Source organism: Podarcis gaigeae, assembly GCF_964106915.1.
Source record: "Podarcis gaigeae genome assembly, chromosome: 1".
Classification (NCBI taxonomy): Eukaryota; Metazoa; Chordata; class Lepidosauria; order Squamata; family Lacertidae; genus Podarcis; species Podarcis gaigeae.
Window position 1 is genome coordinate 121,020,908 of NC_139678.1, and position 14,570 is coordinate 121,035,477.

A 14,570-nucleotide genomic window follows, 5' to 3' on the forward strand; every position below is an offset into this window, starting at 1 on the left:
CCATAGTAGGCAAAATTTTAATTCACCAACGGCAGCAAAAAACAAACCAACCCACAGTCAAATCTTGGGCCAGCCTGGCTTGTGCAGGAGCAGTTGAAACGAATGGGTACTGAGTTAGAATACTATTGTGCTGTTTTGATGACCATTTCCTGGGGATTATACCTTTCTGTCATCTTGAAGGTCCTTTTCCCGTAGCAACCTGAGTCTAGGGCAGGGGTCTGCAACCCGCGGCTCCGGAGCCGCATGTGGCTCTTTTACACCTTTGCTGCGGCTCCGGGGCGGATACTAGCGAGGGGAGGAGGCGCATTGTGCGCCCCAACACTCCCCACTGTGGTGGGCGCTATACTGGCTGTGACGTCGCAAGGGGGCCGTGCGTGCGTTAGTCACACACCGTCCCGACGTCACCTGCCCGCCCGCCCGCTACATTGTAAGCTGGTCACTGCATTGAAAGGGGGCATGTACGCTGGTCACTGTTTTGAAGGGGAGTGAAGAACACACACACACAAAAAGGTAACTTGTTAATTTAACGTTTATTTCTATGAGGAGGAGTAATTCTGAGGGGTCAAACAAAGAAATAATAATAAAAAGTGACAAAAAAGTTATTTTTATAATGACGAGTTTTGCGGCTCCCAGTTTTTTTTTCCTTCGGAAATGGGTCCAAGTGGCTCTTTTTGTCTTAAAGGTTGCAGACCCCTGGTCTAGGGATATCTGCCTAGAGGAGCCCATGCAGAAAATAGTGGGAGGAGGAGGAGGAGGAGGAGGAGTTTGATACTATCATTTCAATTACTCAGCTGTTGCTCTTGGACGTGGTAGTGAAATAAGCGAAGCCCACGGGCAAAAATTTGACATGTTGAAAAACTTCTTGTCTTAGCCAGCATTTGCATATGTGTGTGTGTGTGTGTGTGTGTGTGTGTGTGTGTGTGTGTGAAAGAGAGGGAGAGAGAACACTAAATATAGTAAGGGCGAGGCTCCAGTGATACAGATTAGCTGACTTCCCTGAGGGCTTTATGGAGTCGTGTGGTGGAGTATAAATCAGAATAAAAATAACAGGAACAAACACAGAGTTCAGTACAAGTATATTGTCCATCGCTGTGCTCTGCCACTGTAATATCAGGGGGAAGCCAAACCCTCTCCTTTTCCCTCAGGCAAATTACTTGACACTGTGGTGTGGCTAGCCAAGCAAACTAAGGATGGTATTGGGAGGAAAACTGGATATACGTCTAATCCGATCATTCTCTGGTGGCAGATTTAAGCAGTTTAAGCTCTTGGTCACTGTTACGGCTGGGCGATATATCATATATTGTCCAAAACTGGTTTGAAGTCCATACTGTATTGTGATATTGGTTTCATAATTTTTGACCTGGCAATATATCGCGAATCATTATGTGTGTTATGCAAAAATCACAATGCGGGGGAAACCGTGAAGCCAGCCAATGCCTCTACATAGCTCCATCTTTATTTCAGACATCATGATATATCAGCCTATCGTAAAATTTAGCTGGTGATATATTCCTGCATCCCTACACATAGAGAAGGCCCCATTAGTTTCATACCACTTTAAGCAGTTACGTCTTCCCCCAAAGAATCCTGGGAACTTTGGTTTGTTAAGGGTGCTGGAGGGTTCTTAGGAGACCCCTATTCTCTTCACAGAATTGCAATTCCCAGAGTTCCCTGGAAAGAGGCGTTGGTTGAACTGCTCTGCGAATTGTAGCTACATGAGGGGAGTAGGGGTCTCGTGACAACTCTCAGCACCTTTAACAAACAACGCTTATCAGGATTTCTTGGGGGAAGCCATGACTGTTTAAGATGGCAGGGCAGGGCCCTGCCCCCCCTGCTGCCACTGGAGAAGCAAGGAGACGCCTCTGCATGATCCCACTAAGAGAGGCTTCCTGTTTTGCCTCGGGCAGCAGGGAAGAGCGGCCCTTGTGGTATGATACAGTGGTACCTCGGGTTACAGACGCTTCATGTTACAGACGCTTCAGGTTACAGACTCTGCTAACTCAGAAATAGTACCTCAGGTTAAGAACTTTGGTTCAAGATGAGAACAGAAATTGCACGGCGGCACTGGGAGGTCCCATTAGCTAAAGTGGTACCTCAGGTTAAGAACGGACCTCTGGAACAAATTAAGTTCTTAACCAGAGGTACCACTGTATTGCTTTAAATGTTTACTGCAGGAGGGCCTAAGTTTACTTCCTCCTTAACCATAACTGATGACCTGACATACTTGTTATATTTAATATGGGTTTCTATTTATTTTCTTCTTAGTGCTTTGAGTAACTGCCAGAGCCGTAGCTGGTGATCTTGTGCCCCTGGCAAAACTGTCCAGATTGCCCTGCCTAGCCACGGACAAATTAGCTCTTCTTTCCACCTCTCCTCCAACCCCCTCACCCACCCATTCAATTCACTCTCTATTTAAAACCATTTCTTACGAGGCAATAATCAATATTTATATTTATGGACATATTTTTAAGCCGATTTTACGCCTCCTCCAATTGCCTGCGCCCCTGGCGGGGGTCCACCTCGCCACCCCCTAGCTACAGCCCTGGTAACTGCATATATTTTGTTTGTGTGTGTGTGTGCTTGTGCCAGTGTGTGTAGTGGTTAAGAGCAGCAGTCTCATAATCTGGTGAACTGGGTTCGCTTCCCCGCTCCTCCACATGCAGCTGCTGGGTGACCTTGGGCCAGTCACACTTCTCTGAAGCCTCTCAGCCCCACTCACCTCACAGAGTGTTTGTCGTGGGGGAGGAAGGGAAAGGAGATTGTTAGCCGCTTTGAGACTCCTTCGGGTAGTGATAAAGTGGGATATCAAATCCAAACTCTTCTATGTGATCACAGGACACCTTTACCTACTTTCCCACAAACCAGGTGCAGCCATGCATAGCCATGCTGAGTGCATTGCCAAAAACCCTTGCAATAAATGCAGTCCTATCAGGGACTCGGCAAACCTTTGCCTTTTTGCTGCTTGCCTTGTCGAGCGGGTGCCAGGCCAGAGGGTTGCCTTTGCTTTGGCCTGGAAGGTCATAAGTTATTCGGTAAACCAAGGGTTGGGAACCTGTGGCCCTTCAGAAGTCACTGGACCACAACTCAATTGGCTGGGGCTGATGGGAGTTGGAGGAGAGCCTCCCACCTCTGCAGTAAACGGACTTTATGATCTCGTGTAGTCATAATTCTCATAATGTTCCCTCAGCCTCTGACTCCGCTGCCCCCTATTTTCCATATCACTTAAATTCTGGGGTCCTCGGAGGGGCTGTGTTCTGCCGGCTATGTTTTTTCTACCAAGTGCGGTGCGTGCCAAAAGCTCTGTATAAATAACAAATGTTGCAATAATATTCCCAGGGCTCTCCGCTTCTTAAGTGTGTGTTTGTTTGTATGGCTTTCGGAACATGGCGGAGCAGAGCGGTTCTGGCTCCAGAAGGGATCTGCGAGGAGACATAATAAGGCCAGGAGACGCGCAAGTGCTGTCATTTGCTGCGCTGGCCCCCACGTTCCACAAGAGTGCCAAGCATCTTAATTGTAGCCATCTTTTTTAATTTTCATCCTGTGCGCTATCTGGCATGCTAGGAATGCCGTGTTTTTCTTTTCATGCCGTGCCGAACGAACTCCGAGTCCTAATCCGGTTGGGCTCTTGGATGCGTCGAATACTTCTGCTTGCTTGTTTTTTTCCCTTTCTTTTTTTGGCAGAGCGACCTGGAATGATAATGAAGCAGGTGCGTAGGCTCAGCTTTGACAGAAATGTATAATTCTGTGGGAGGATCCTAGTGAAGATCCTAGACTGCGATAGTGGAAAACAGAACATCAGTTGCCAATCGTGAAATTTAGGTGGAAGGTTACATGAGATTGAATTGCTGGGAGAAATGTGGCGGCTGTAACTTAATGCGGGCAATGAGCAACGGAAAAGCTTCGGTGTAGTGGTGGTGGTGGAAAATAGTTTGTGGCATCAGTTCATGCCTAGGTGGCATACTACAGGATGCAGAATCTAACCCAGGATCTGCAATCCTGAGGATCTTCATTCTTACACATTTCTTGCATGCCCCTCGAGTGTTTGGAGATGTACAGAACAGTGGTGCAATCCTTGCCCCGATGACTTTGAGAATATACTCCAGGTTGCTTAGTAAAGGTTAGTTACCTAGAGTTGCATCCATCTAAGTCACTGCACATCACTCCTGATCTGTTCTGGGGGCTTCAGGAAATTCCCAGATAAGATTTGGGGCAGGGGGGCAGTGCAGGGAGATGAAATTCTGTTGCCCAAGCAGAAGTTGTTCCGCTAATGCAATGACTTGCAACTCCCATTTACATAACATAATAAGGTCTGTTGAATTTAGCCCATTAATCAGCTAGGTTGATGAAATCATTTTGTGGTGATTAAAAATGTGTTTGCACTTCAGCTAGATAGTAGGCTTTTTAAAAATTGTGCACGGGTGGCGCTGTGGGTTAAACCACGGAGCCTAGGACTTGCCGATCGGAAGGTCGGCGGTTCGAATCCCCGCGACGGGGTGAGCTCCTGTTGCTCGGTCCCAGCTCCTGTCAACCTAGCAGTTCGAAAGCACCTCCAAGTGCAAGTAGATAAATAGGGACCGCTCTCCGGCGGGAAGATAAACGGCGTTTCCGTGTGCTGCTCTGGTTTGCCAGAAGCGGCTTAGTCACGCTGTCTGCGAACAAGTGCTGGCTCCCGGCCTATAGAGCGAGATGAGCGTGCAACTCCAGAGTCGGTCACGACTGGACCTGATGGTCAGGGGTACCTTTACCTTTACCTTACTTGTACAAATCAAATGAGGCAAGCCTCATCTTAGAAGACTTGGTTCTCTTTTATTTTTATATATATGTATGTGTATATATATATATATATATATATATATACACACACACACACACACACACACACACATATATTTGTATATATGTACACACACACACACAATTTATACATATAAAAGATCACATACAGATCACAGCACCGTATCTTTACATAAAATCAATAGAGAAGAAAGTTCCAAAGGACTCACTCCTAGTTTACTCTCATACAGTGAGCTATGCCTCTTCTATGACGCTGCCTGCAGCAATTGTACATGCATAATCAAAGGCAATATGCATTTGTTTGTTTGTTTGTTTGTTTGTTTATTGCTTGCTTGTTCGCTTGCTTTAAAGTGGATCTGCAGTGAGAAACACTGCATAATTTGCCTACTGCCACATTTTGCAATTCTACAAATACATAGGAAAAGCTGTCAAGGGTGTTTTGCAATACAGTCTTATTTACACTCGGACATTTCAGATCCTGCTATACAATATGGTGTGGTCAGGGAGGCAGTGACACCTGCCTAAGCTGGACCTGCTACACTCAGCGATGGGTGTGTAGGTGGGACTCCCCTCATGCCTGGTCCGGAAGCTGCAGTTAGTACTGAACGCTACAGTGCGATGGCTCACAGGAGTGCAAGTCTGCCAGCAGGTTACGTATTGCTCAATGATCTTTGCTGGCTGCCAGTTTGCTGCCAGGCTGAGTTCAAGGTCTTACCGTTGGTATATAAAGCCTTTTACAGCTTGGGACGGGCTTACCTGAAGGACGCCTTACCCCCTAACGTGCCTATTAGATCCGTTTACAAGTGCGACACGGTGTTCGTTCCACATTAGTGAGCCGTCCTCTCTTTAGCGTGGCAGCGCCTGCACTTGGGCATCCCCGGCATCTATTGACATCCGTATCCAGGCTCCCGCCCCAAAACACACAAGCTCTTGCTTGTAAGTAAGAATGAGAACTTTGTTCACACAAGCGACAGGCTTAGCAGCCCAGGGCTTGGGGCTAAGGAGTTCAGCAGGACGGGAAGTTCAGAACCGGAGGGGAAGCGTCGAAGACGTCCCAATGAGTTTCTGTGCCACACACCCGCCAAAAAAGAAGAGGTGGGGTGCACTCACTCGCCTTGTGGAAATGAGATGCTCTTGTCAGGGTGAATGGGTCTGCTTCCATCTGCAAAGGAGGTACCGGTTAGGTATGGGAAGACTGCACCCTCCTATTCTGACTAAACATTAGGAAGAACCTTCTGGCAGTAATAGCTGTTTGACAGTGAGACAGACTCCCTCGGAAGGTCGGCTCTCCTCTGTTTGAGGTTTTTAAACATGGGTTGGATGGCCACCTGTTGCAGATGTTTTCATTGTGATCCCTGCATTGCAGGAGCTTGGACTAGAGGGCTCTTAGGGGTCCTTCCAACTCTATGATCAGTGCCTCCACCCCCCAGCCTCCCTGCTTCTGAAGTGGTTGAAGTTGGGGTGGGAAGGCGCAATCCAGTCCAGGTTCCCACCGTTCGAGCACCCCTTTCTTTTTCCATAGCTTCCTCTTACACAACTGCCTGCCAATCCATGCTCAGTCCTATCACCTGTGCTATACAGTGCTGTTTTAAACACCTGCTAAAATATTTTCTGCTCCAGTGGGTCTACCCAGACGCATGATTTGGTCGTATCTGCCAGCATGGTGTAGTGGTTAAGAGCAATAGACTCGTAATCTGGTGAACCGGGTTCGCGTCTCCGCTCCTCCACATGCAGCTGCTGGGTGACCTTGGGCTAGTCATACTTCTTTGAAGTCTCTCAGCCCCACTCACCTCACAGAGTGTTTGTTGTGGGGGAGGAAGGGAAAGGAGAATGTTAGCCGCTTTGAGACTCCTTCGGGTAGTGATAAAGCGGGATATCAAATCCAAACTCCTCTTCTTCTTCTTACCTTTGTTTAGTGTTTGACTATGTTTATTGCTCTTAAATGCCTAGGGATGTTTTTACATGTTTCAGATGTGTTAAATACGTTTCTGTTTTGTTTTTTAATTGCACTGTTTAACCACAAGTGTGTTTGCTTCCCTGAGCTCTTTTGGAAGGGTGGTTGGGATAAACATTTAATGAATGAATGGAATACAAATTGGAATAGGGCACAGATTCTGTACACTATCGTCATAGCAAATGGAGGCAGTGAGTGCCGACAGTTACATAGCCACTCAGAAGCAAAAGCATTAGTATCCTTAGGAGAACACCAAGGTTTGCAGCAGTGCCCCCCCTCCCAAATGGGCAAGGAACGGAATGGAGTTTTCTAGAGGAGGGGCTGGCTGGCTGGCATTTTGAACAGGGATGCTCCTTGTAAGGGATATTCCAACTAGGGATGGGAGAGACATTTGAGTTAATTTGCATTTAAAGATAAATTTCCCTAATTTGCACTTTCCAAAACAATACGTGGACCGAAACACAACCCATCCTTTGAAATTCACACTTCTCCAGATTCTGCGGTGCAGTGCTCCAGCCAACCAAGCTGTCCAAAAACATATATACTGGAATAAAGTGTCTCTGAAAATTCACATAATAGTTAAAACTGCATGCAAAAGCGTGTTATTTCGGGGGAAAGCGTATTGCACAAATATGTCTATTGGGCAAAAAAAGTGTGTATTAGTCGATATTCATACTAGAACGCTGATGAATTTTCATGACTTTAACATCACTAACGTATACATGTGACAAACTGAATTTAAGATCTGAGAAATTAGAAACTGAAATTGACAGGTTCACTCATCCTTAACGCCAGCAATTTTAATGCAGGTTCTCTAATAGCAAACTCAGGGGGTTGAGTCTCTCGGCATGTAAGCAAGACGGGGCCACCCAAAAATAAAATAGTGTCTTCTGCATCCACAGGCAATGACTTAGAAATGCAGAAGTATATGCATTTGTGATTTTAAAAGCAAATGGCTTTTAAAAAAAAGTAACCCCAGTCAACAGAAATCTGTGGGCTTACACTGTGCTGATGGTGGTTGAAACGATAAAGAGAGAGATTAAAGGGTTTCTAAAGAATGCAGGATGCAGGCAGGCAGTGTGAGTCTGTATAGCTGAGAGTTGTAGAGGCACAAAATGTTTTATGTTGATAAGGGCAGGTGGGGAGGACAGAGGAAGAGCGGGAGATCTGACCTGATCAAGCCCCAGAGAATATATTGTAGGATTCCTTGGGTAGAAGGGGGAGGTTATTATTATTATTATTATTATTATTATTATACCCTACCCATCTAGCTGGGCTTCCCCAGCCACTCTGGGAGGCTTCCCACAAAATATTAAAATACAATAGTCCTTCAGATATTAAAAGCTTCCCTAAACAGGGCTGCCTTCAGAGGTCTTCTAATAGTCAGGTACAGTGGTACCTCGGGTTACATACGCTTCAGGTTACACACTCCGCTAACCCAGAAATAGTGCTTCAGGTTAAGAACTTTGCTTCAGGATAAGAACAGAAATCGTGCTCCGGCGGTGCAGCGGCAGAAGGACCCCTTAGCTAAAGTGGTGCTTCAGGTTAAGAACAGTTTCAGGTTAAGAACAGACCTCCGGAACTAATTTAGTACTTAACCCAAGGTATGACTGCAGTTGTTTATTTCCTTGACATCTGATGCGAGGGTATTCCACAGGGTGGGCGCCACTACCGAGAAGGCCCTCTGCCTGATTCCCTATAACTTCGCTTCTCACAGTGAGGGAACCACCAGAAGGCCCTCAGAGCTGGACCTCAGTGAACGATGGGGGTGGAGATGCTCCTTCAGGTATACTGGACCAAGGCAGTTTAGGGACTTAAAGGTCAGCACCAACACTTTCAATTGTGCTCAGAAATGTACCAGGAGCCAATGTAGATCTTTCAGGACTGGTGTTATATGGTCCCGGCGGCCACTCCCAGTCTAGCTGCCGCGTTCTTGATTAGTTGTAGTTTCCGGGTCACCTTCAAAGGTAGCCCCACATAGAGCACATTGCAGTAGTCTAAGCGGTTAAGGTTGACACGTGTGCTGGGAGATGGTTAAAAAATGCCCCACTGCATTTAAGATGAACCTAGTTTGCACTGTCCGCAACAATGCAGCAGTATGATTGGTCCGCAGGAGCCACCCGATCCAGCTCCAGGTGGAAGTGAATCCCCAACCTGATTGGCCTACAGGAGAATCCCAGAATTAGCCAATCATGAGCAGCCCATTGTGTAAATAATGTATATAAAGCAGGTATTTGGGGGGAACTTCCATTCCTCCTCACCACTATGAGCTGAATAAAGAGCATGAAATCCACTCTCGACTCCGAGTAGATTTCAGATACCTATCGGGTCCATAAATTACCATATAGCATATATTCAACACACACAAAACAGCGACAATTTGTTGTTGACAAAGGACAGCTGTCATATAAAGGGCCCCATTACCTTCAGTAGCTTAGGGCCTCATCAAACCTAAATCTGGCTCTGGGTGCATATGCCATTTGCAGATCTGCCGCAGGCAACAAAACGCATTGGGGCAGCCCTGTATGCAGAACTTGCTGTGTTGATTTCAATCACAAGGGTTTTCTCCCACCCACGCCCCTGAATTCTGCCATGTTCCCTCTCCTCATTTATCTATCTATCTATCTATCTATCTATCTATCTATCTATCTATCTTTTATTTATTACAGAATAAAACCACAAAGGGCATATAACACAAACAAGAACAAAACAACAATGCCCCTCCATCCTTTCTCATGCTACAGTGCAAACTCCGGTCTCCTGCTTCCCATCCTTGTGCCCTTCATATTGAAGGTTTATGATTACAGTGGTACCTCGGGTTACAGACGCTTCAGGTTACAGACTCCGCTAACCCAGAAATAGTACCTCGGGTTTAGAACTTTGATTCAGGATGGAAACAGAAATCGCGTGGCAGCAGCGGGAGGCCCCATTAGCTAAAGTGGTGCCTCAGGTTAAGAACAGTTTCAGGTTAAGAACGGACCTCCAGAAAGAATTACCGGTAAGTTCTTAACCCGAGGTACCACTGTAAAGGTAAAGGTACCCCTGCCCATACGGGCCAGTCGTGTCCAACTCTAGGGTTGCGTGCTCATCTCGCTCTAGAGGCCGAAGCCGGCGCCGTCCGAACACACTTCCGGGTCACGTGGCCAGCGTGACGAAGCTGCTCTGGCGAGCCAGCACCAGCGCAGCACACGGAAACGCCGTTTACCTTCCCGCTATAAAGCGGTCCCTATTTATCTACTTGCATTGTGCATTGTGCAATTGCGTGGGGCACCAAGCTATTGGTGGGGGGGTGCCAAGCTGAGCTCACTGGCTGTGATTTTTTTTTTTTATGTTTCATCTGCCTTGAGCTAGAGTGGCAAAAAGCAAACGTCTGTGACCTTCCCCCCATCCCCAAGGTTCTACAGATTATCTTCCTTCAATTAGCTGTAAAGTATGTTTCTTTTTCAGCTTTCATGTTGATGTAATCCATGCTAGGGCTGGGGGGGGGGGGGGATGGTGGAACAGTTTGACTTTGGGGCAGATTTTACCAAGCACTTAGCACTTCAGATCTTATAAACACTACATAAACGATAATGAAATAAAGTGGTCGAATGTGGGAGGTCAGTTGGATACTTTTTTTTTTTACTTATAACTTTTGTTATAAGTAAATGTTATAAAACAAAAGAATGCCTGTCAAAAGATAGGGAACTGCTACAAAACAAAAAGCAAATCAAAGCGGTTGCTAGGCTTAGTCGCTCTATATTTTATGTAATTTGTTTTTAAGCAGCAAGAGAAGACTGAAGACAGTCATATATGGTGACACTGTCTCTTCAAGGTAAAAGGCCTACTTTTTGTAGCTGAGGTTGGGAGTGTTGGAGCTTAGGGAGGAGAGCTTGCCGTTGGCTCGGTTTTGTTTGTGCGGAACACGATAAAGAATCTAGACCAACAACCCCATGAAAGCTATCCTTTGAGAGCCACCCACACAACATGACAGAGACTTCACTGGGATCCTAGAAGTGGAACAGCAGAGCAACGTGCATGAGATAGCCCACTTGGGTCCTTTTTCATAGACACTGGTGGGGGATAGACTGGGAGCAGCAGGCCTGTTGTTGTTTAGTCATGTCCGACTCTTCATGACCCCATGGACCAGAGCACGCCAGGCACTCCTGTCTTCCACTGCCTCCCACAGTTTGGTCAAACTCATGTTTGTAGCTTCGAGAACACTGTCTAACCATCTCGTCCTCTGTCGCTCCCTTCTCCTTGTGCCCTCCATCTTTCCCAACATCAGGGTCTTCTCCAGGGAGTCTTCTCTTGAGGTGGCCAAAGTATTGGAGCCTCAGCTTCACGATCTGTCCTTCCAGTGAGCACTCAGGGCTGATTTCCTTCAGAATGGATAGGTTTGATCTTCTTGCAGTCCATGGGACTCTCAAGAGTCTCCTCCAGCACCATAATTCAAAAGCATCAATTCTTTGGCGAACAGCCTTCTATATTGTCCAGCTCTCACTTCCATACATCACTACTGGAAAAACCATAGCTTTAACTATAGCATGGTTATATTTTAACACAACTTGGTAATGCTGCAAAGTTACAGAGCTGCCTGGTGGGTGGGTGGAGGCAACTGGGGCCATTTGGCCCAGGCCCACAAGCCCCCCCTCTCCCATCTACCTTGGTTCCTGTGCATACCATTGGCCACCAATGGTAAGTTATTCTTATTCTTTATTGAATTTATATACCGCCCTATACCCGGATGTCTCAGGGTGATTCACAGAAAAGATAAACAAAACCCCCCACAAAATATATAATCAAAATAAAAACAATAACTGAATAATGCACCCCCCCCCAAAAAAGAGAGAGAGCCTCATTTTAAAAGGGCATAGGATGGATGCCTTTTAAGACTTTCAGGCAGGTGGCCCTGGACAGTAATATTCTGTGGCAGTTGCCCCAGGAAAAGGTTGATCAGTGGCATGAGGCCAGTTCTGAAGGCAGCATTTGTTCCTTTGCCAGCATGAAAGACCTGTGAAACCGAGGCCCAACAAACAGGAAGGTGCTCTGGCACAAAGAAGTCGGGATTTTGAAGAGAGACAATGGGGCAGGAAGTAAAGGAGCTGGGCAGGCTCATATAGGGAGATGATCCTTCAGGTTTTTGGGTTCCAAGCTGCTTGCGGGCTTCAATGCCAGCTGAATTCAGTAAACACCAGTTGAATGGAACTGAATTAGTAAGCAGGCCAGCAGCAGAATCTTTACAACTCTCTTCCCTGCTTTGGATACGTCACCTCCTATTGTGTGTTTGCTTTGCTTTGCTGGGTCATGGATCTTGCTGTGCCAAGTCCTTAATTAAAGGGATGAACAATTGTCAACTTTCCTGTCAGGCGACACCTTTTCTGACCAATGCTTATGCTGTGTGTGGTATGCTAATAGGCAGGAACTGCAGTTTACGGCAGCAGGGAATTGCCCCATGGTAGTACTGTGGGGACCATGGGTGGCGCCGTAGATTAAACCACAGAGCCTAGGACTTGCTGATCAGAAGGTCAGTGGTTCGAATCCCCGCGACAGGGTGAGCTCCCGTTGCTCGGTCCCTGCTCCTGCCAACCTAGCAGTTCGAAAGCACGTCAAAGTGCAAGTAGATAAATAGGTGCCGCTCCGACGGGAAGGTAAACGGCGTTTCCGTGCGCTGCTCTGGTTCGCCAGAAGCAGCTTAGTCATGCTGGCCACATGACCCCGAAGCTGCACGCCGGCTCCCTTGGCCAATAAAGCGAGATGAGCGCCGCAACCCCAGAGTCGGTCACGACTGGACCTAATGGTCAGGGGTCCTGTTACCTTTACCTAGTACTGTGGTTCGTTTATTCAAAGCTGCATCAGAGGTTCAAGCCTTTGGCCCTGTGTAGCTGTCATTTCTCTCTTTCCTTGTTCACCAGGGTGTACCTACCACTCCTGGACTTTGCACCTGCACTTAAAAAAAAAAAGGGCAAAAGGCAAGTTGGAGAAATGAGTGCCTCTGAGCATGCACAAAGTGCAAAACCACCCTCTGTGCTAAGCGACCGTTGCATCAGAGCAGATCTTAAGCCCAGGTGTCCCGTATTTTCGAAATTAAATCCCGACAACCTTAACTCCTGTCTTCCGGGACGCCACCGCCGCCCTGTTGCCCCAGATTCTTCCAGCAGGGTTTCTTCGCTTCCCTTTTTAGCTCCGCCCCTTGTCACTTCCGTTCCTTGACAGGTTTAGTCGCGCGTCTTCCCCGCCTCCCAAACTTTTTTTTCTAGCCGATTGGCTGGGCTCCCGCCACTCACCAACGAGTAAGCCTATCGGAATGGGAAACGCTGATTGGGGGGCGGGAGGCGGATGGGAAACGTCGGTTGAAGACAAGAGCCTTGTTTGTTTCCTCCCCCCTCCTCTTCCCCCTCCCGCTATGTCCGACCGCGCAGCGCGGATTGGCTGAGAGGCGAAGAGCGGGGCGGGGCGAGGAGGCGGCGGGGCGGGGCGCGAGCCAGCCGGCGCTGTAACCGCCGCACAAACCGGCTTTGCGCTTTTCAAACGCCAACTGTGTGGCGAGCGAGCGAGCGCGAGCGCGGGGCCGGGCACGAGCGCGCTGGGGGGGCCGCTGGCACCGAGCGGCGGCAAGAAAAGAGCCGCGTCAAGGGAGGCTGGTCTGTCCCTTGAGGTGCTGCTGTCCTCCGTTGGAAACAGGGACGAAGCGGGCGTGTGTGTGTTTGAGGGGGGAGGAAATAAAAAGGAGCGTGAGGCGGCGGCGGGCGAGACAGGCAGAGAAGGCGAACCGTCTGGGCTCGGGAAACGAAGCCCTGCGGAAGGAAAAAGGGTGAGTGTGCCCTGAGAATATTTTTTATTATTGTTATTCTTGTTAATAGTGCTATAGGCCGGGGAGGCTTCTCCCCCCCCCCCTCACCTCACCTCACGGAAAAGAGGGGGGGCGGCGTTGCTGCTGAGGGAAAAGCACGGCCGACAATGAGGAGGGAAAGCGCCCCCTGGCGGCCTCGGCAGCAGCGCCCCCTCCCCAAAGTCCGCCCCCCCCCCCATCCCCATTGCCTGCCTGTGAGGATGGCGGCTCTGCTGAGGCTGGCGCTTCTTGTGGGTCACGCCGTCCCCCCGCCGGCGGGGCGCCTGGATGAGCTTCCCTCTCGCCGCCGCCACCCGGTCGCTTCTGCTTCTCTCGCTCGCCTCATGACATCCTTTCCCCAGCTTTCTCTTGAGTGAGTGTGTGTGCAGATTTGTGTGTGCATGTATATGTATGTATGTATGTATGTATGTGTGTGTGAGTGAGTGTATGTGTATGTGTATATATATGTGTGCATATATTTGTTTATTGGGGTTTTTGTTCGTGTGTGTTTATATAAATGTGTGTGTGTGCAGTGGTGCCAACTTAAATAAAATATTTATTTAATCAATCAATCAATCACAAGAAGTAGCACACACACGCTATTCTAATGGCAGTGCCCATCAACCTTGGTGGCTCCCAGCCCCCCTTAAATATTTTATTCTAGGCGACCTTGGCCCCTAGGAGTTTGTTTTCTGTGTGTGCGCGCGTGTGCATGTATTTGTTTATTGGGGTTTTTGTGTGTGTGTGTTTATATAAATGTGTGCTTTTGCATATATTTATATGTGCATTGGGGTGTTTGGTTTGTGTTTATAGAAATGTGTGTTTGTGCTGTGGTGCCAACTTGAATAAAATATTGGGGGGGGGGGCAGGTAAGCCCTGCCCCACATAATCACAAGAAGTGGCACACACGCTATTCAAACGGCAATGCCCATCAACCTTGGTGGCTCCCGGCCCTGCTCAGATATTTTATTGTAGGAGACCCAAGAGACCTTGGCCCTAGGAGTTGGTCCT

The 14,570-nt window shown here is 47.9% G+C and overlaps 1 protein-coding gene and 1 long non-coding RNA gene across 3 annotated transcripts in view; one reads left to right on the forward strand and one right to left on the reverse strand.

The window, feature by feature from the left end:
- The window catches only part of STK17B (serine/threonine kinase 17b), a 110,225-nt gene that overhangs the window by 66,737 nt on the left and 28,918 nt on the right, over positions 1-14,570 (forward strand). The window contains exon 2 of one of the 2 annotated variants that reach the window (XM_083712967.1): positions 13,507-13,541. The gene's annotated coding sequence lies outside the window, so the exon portion shown is untranslated. Of the gene's footprint in view, positions 1-13,163; positions 13,542-14,570 lie in introns of those variants that run through there. The other variant, XR_014557955.1, reaches the window with a different exon arrangement.
- LOC310833354 lies at positions 10,500-13,004 on the reverse strand. Its single transcript, XR_014558652.1, has 2 exons — positions 12,551-13,004; positions 10,500-12,056 (listed from the first exon to the last, which is right to left on the reverse strand). It is a non-coding gene; the product is annotated as an uncharacterized lncRNA (long non-coding RNA).